Consider the following 5,091-nt stretch of genomic DNA (forward strand, 5'->3'; position numbering starts at 1 on the left):
AAAGGAAAGTCAACCTGCCCAGGCAAGGAAGCCTCACCATTGGAGGAGTGATTTTCTTCTCTGGGTAAACTGAGCCAGAGGCTGCCCCTCCATACAGCAGCATAGACAATCAATTGAAATTCAGTAATCAAAAACCTGAGTGGGTCATGGAAGAGATTAGAAAGGAAATTCAAATGTTCATGCTATTCAACAAAAATGAACACACAAAATACCAGCTCCTCTGGGACACAGCAAAGGCAGTACTCAGAGGCAAGTTTATAGCTCTGAGCTCCTACATCAACAAATTGGAGAGATCTGAAACTAACAATTTAATGACACATCTAAACCTCCTTGAAAAAGAGCAGCAAGATAAACCCCAATCCAGTAGACGGAAAGAAATAATCAAAATTAAATCAGAATTAAATGAATTAGAATCCAAAAAAACTATAGAAAGAATCAACAAAACAAAGAGTTGGTTCTTCGAAAAACTTAACAAAATTGACAGACCCTTAGCAAATCTTATCAGAAAAAGAAGAGAACACACCCAAATTAATAAACTCAGAGATGAGAATGGAAACATCACCACGGAAACAAGCAAGATTCAGAATATTATAAGGGAATACTTCTCAAAACTTTATGCTAATAAGTTTGAGAACTTGACAGAAATGGACCTCTTCCTAGCAAATATTGACATGCCAAAACTAAACCAAGATGAGGTAAACTATCTTAACAGGCCCATATCAAGCATTGAAATAGAAACAGCAATAAGAGACCTCCCAGCTAAGAAAAGTCCAGGACCAGATGGTTTTACAGCGGAATTTTACAAGGCCTTCAAAGCAGAGCTCACACCAATTCTCCTCCAACTCTTCAATGAAATTGAAAGAGAAAGCTCACTACCGAACACATTCTATGAAGCCATCATAACCCTCATCCCAAAACCAGGCAGGGACTCATCAAAGAAAGAGAACTATAGACCCATTTCTTTGATGAACATCGATGCAAAACTTCTCAACAAAATTTTGGCCAACCGACTTCAACAATTCATCCAAAAAATCATACACCACGATCAAACAGGATTCATTTCAGGGATGCAAAGCTGGTTCAATATACGCAAATCAATTAATATTATTCATCACATCAACAGGAGCAAGAATAAGAACCACATGGTTATCTCAATAGACGCAGAAAAAGCATTCGACTGGATCCAACACCCCTTTATGATGAAGGTTTTGAAAAAATTAGGAATCCATGGAACATTCCTCAATACAATAAAGGCTGTATATGACAAACCTACAGCCAGCATTATACTCAATGGTGAAAAACTAAAGCCATTTCCTCTTAACTCAGGAACAAGACAAGGATGCCCACTCTCTCCACTTCTCTTCAATCTAGTATTAGAATGCCTAGCTACAGCAATAAGACAAGATGCAGACATAAAGGGGATCCAAATAGGGAAAGAAGAAATAAATCTCTCCCTCTTTGCAGATGACATGATCTTGTATTTAAAGAATCCCATAGACTCCACTCCCAAATTACTCAAGCTGATTCAAAACTTCGGCAAAGTAGCAGGTTATAAAATTAACCCCCCAAAATCAATGGCTTTTCTGTATGCCAACAATGAGAAAAGTGTGGCTGAAATTAGGAAAGCAACTCCATTTGTAATAGCCTCACAAAAAATAAAATACCTAGGAATTAACTTAACTAAAGAAGTGAAGGACCTCTATGATGAAAACTTTAAAAGCTTGAAAAAGGAAATCAACACAGAACTTAAAAAATGGCAAAACCTCCCATGCTCCTGTATTGGAAAGATTAACATCGTGAAAATGGCAATACTTCCCAAGGCTATCTACAAATTCAACGCAATACCTATCAAAATTCCACCCTCATTCTTCAAGGAAATAGAAGAGGCAATCCAAAAATTCATATGGAACAATAAAAGACCCCGAATAGCAAAAACGCTCCTCAACGGAAAGAACACTGCTGGAGGAATATCAGTACCAAATTCCAAACTCTACTATAAAGCCATAGTAATCAAAAGAGCTTGATATTGGCATAAGAACAGACCTCAGGACCAATGGAATAGAATTGAAAACCCAGAAATGAACCTACAGACCTATAGCCATCTAATCTTCGATAAGGGAGCTAAAACAATAGAATGGAAGACAGACAGCCTCTTCAGTAAATGGTGCTGGCAAAACTGGTTAACTACATGTAGAAAACTAAAGCTAGATCCTTATATATCACCCTGCACCAGAATCAACTCCAAATGGATCAAAGACCTTGAACTCAAAGCAGACACTCTGAAAATATTACAGGATGGAATAGGAGAAACCCTGGGTCTCCTTGGCTCAGGCCGAAATTTTCTGAATAAAGACCCGGAAACACAACAAATCAAAGAAAGGCTGGACAAATGGGATTGTATAAGGTTGCAGAGCTTCTGCAGGGCAAATGACATAGCTAGCAAGATCAATAGAAAGCCCACGGACTGGGAGAAGATCTTTACTAGCCATACAACGGACAAGGATCTCATATCTAAAATATACTTGGAACTCAAAAAATTAAACCACCCAACAACAAATCCTCAAAGAAACAACTGCCCAATAAGTAAGTGGGCGAAAGACTTAAAGAGAAGCTTCTCTGAAGAAGAAAGAAGGATGGCCAATAGACACATGAAGAAATGTTCAACATCCCTAGCCATAAAAGAAATGCAAATCAAAACAACATTGAGATATCACCTCACTCCAGTTAGAACAGCAAAAATCAAGAACTCTAACAACAACAGATGCTGGAGGGGATGTGGACAGAAAGGAACCTTACTTCATTGTTGGTGGGAATGTAAACTTGTTCAACCACTTTGGAAAGCAGTATGGAGGTTTCTCAAAAGACTCCACATAGAGCTCCCCAATGACCCAGCAATCCCACTTTTGGGCATTTACCCAAATGATCACAAACAAGGCCATACTAAAGCTACCAGCACAACTATGTTTATTGCAGCATTATTTACCATAGCTAAGACATGGAACCAACCCAGATGCCCCTCAGTAGATGAATGGATCAAGAAGATGTGGTATATATACACAATGGAATTCTATGCCTCCATCAGAAAGAATGACATTTCCCCATTTGTTAGGAAATGGAAAGGCTTGGAAAAAATTATATTAAGTGAAGTAAGCCAGGCCCAAAGAACCATAGGTCCCATGGTTTCCCTTATTTGCAATATCTAGTATAGGTATGAGTCAAGCGGAAAAAGTCAAATAATGTGATGTTAGGAAAACGAAACCTCAAATATGTATTTTAATGTTTTTGTTTCTTTCATGCATGTGTTTCTAACGCATTTATAATATTATTTCTTTGTTGCTTTGTATGTCCCTCCCCCACAGTGTAACCCCCGCTTTCACTATATTTGATGTCAGTATAACATGTGGAGGAGATGGGGACAAACAAGTCGTTTAAGGATTCAGGTGGACCTGTTGCAACAATGAGAAGTACAAAATGTCATGTCAAAACCAGCTTTACAATGTCGGGGGGGGGGGGGGAAGGGGGGGTATGATTGGGTGGGAGGGAGGGGGGAGGCTGGGAAGGGAGGTGAAGGGTAAACAAAGGAGGAGGCTGCAATGCTTGGTAAGAAATGTATGCATTATCCTGCCCATGTAATTGTAACCCCTCTGTACAGTATGTTCTCAAATAAAATAAAATTAAATTTAAAAAAAAAAAAAAAACAGCATCTCCAAACTAGAGGAAACAGCCATCTCCCTCTTTTGTGATACTCAAAGCAGATCTCCCTCCCACAGAAGTAGAATGGGAGGAGGATCACAAAATCCTGGGTAATGCAGAGCATTTTTCTGCCTGCTCAAACTCACTTAAGAAACTAATCAACCCACAGAAAAAACAAACACCACAAGCAGACCAGAGACTCCACCAAGAGATTGGTTATGGAACTCGGGGGAGATGCAAGATCTTCCCATTGTACCCCCTTCCCCACCCCCCTCAAAAAAATCAAAGAACTCTTCTTTACCTTTTCTTAATTTTTAATTTTTTTCAAAAAATGTTTTCTATTAATCTTTTCTTTTTTCATAATTTTTATTATCGATGTGTGTTTGTGTGTGTGTGTGTGTGTGTGTGTGTGTATGCGTGTGTGTGTTTTATCTCTTCTGATCTTTTGGTCCTTTTTATTTTTATCTTTTCAATTTTTTCTCTTTCTTTTTGGTGAGAATTAATTACTGTTCTGATCATCCTCAGATATTTACCCATCGTCGATTATTAGACCTTATCCCCCATTGTGTACACACTTCATGCAGCAATTTATTACTCAATTCACAATCTCTTAGGATTAAATTATTTTAAATTTTTTTATTTTTATTTTTTGTGAACATACTGTAAAGAGGGGTTAAAATTACATAGACAAGATAATGAGTACATTTCTTATCAAGCATTGCAGACTCCACCTTTGTTTACCCTCCACATCCCTTCCCAGCCTCCCCCGTCCCCCCACCCAATCTTCCCCCCACCCCCCGCCCACACAAAAGTTGTAAAGTTCGTTTTCGGCATGACAACTTGTACTTCTCATTGTTGCAACCGGTCCACCTGTATCCTTAAATGACTTGTTTTTCCCCATCTCCTCCACAAATTATACATACATCAAATATATTGAAAGCAGGGGTTTTATTGTGGGGGAGGGACATACAAAGAAACAAAGAAATAATCTTATAAATGTGTTAGAAACAAATGCATGAAAGAAAAAAAAATTAAATACATATCTAAGGGTTCATTTTCCTAACATTATATTATCTGACCTTTTCTGCTTGACTCATACCTATACTAGATATTGCAAATGAGGGAAACCATGGGACCTATGTGTCTTTGGGCTTGGCTTACTTCACTTAATATAATTTTTTCCAAGCCTTTCCATTTCCTAACAAATGGGGCAATGTCATTCTTTCTGATGGAGGCATAGAATTCCATTGTGTATATATACCACATTTTCTTGATCCATTCATCTACTGACGGACTTCTGGGTTGGTTTCATATCTTAGCTATGGTAAATAATGCTGCAATAAACATAGTTGTGCTGGTAGCTTTAGTGTGGTCTTGTTTGTAAACATTTGGTTAAAT

Source organism: Dipodomys spectabilis, unplaced genomic scaffold (assembly GCF_019054845.1).
Source record: "Dipodomys spectabilis isolate Male_0828 unplaced genomic scaffold, ASM1905484v1 ptg000287l, whole genome shotgun sequence".
Lineage (NCBI taxonomy): Eukaryota > Metazoa > Chordata > Mammalia > Rodentia > Heteromyidae > Dipodomys > Dipodomys spectabilis.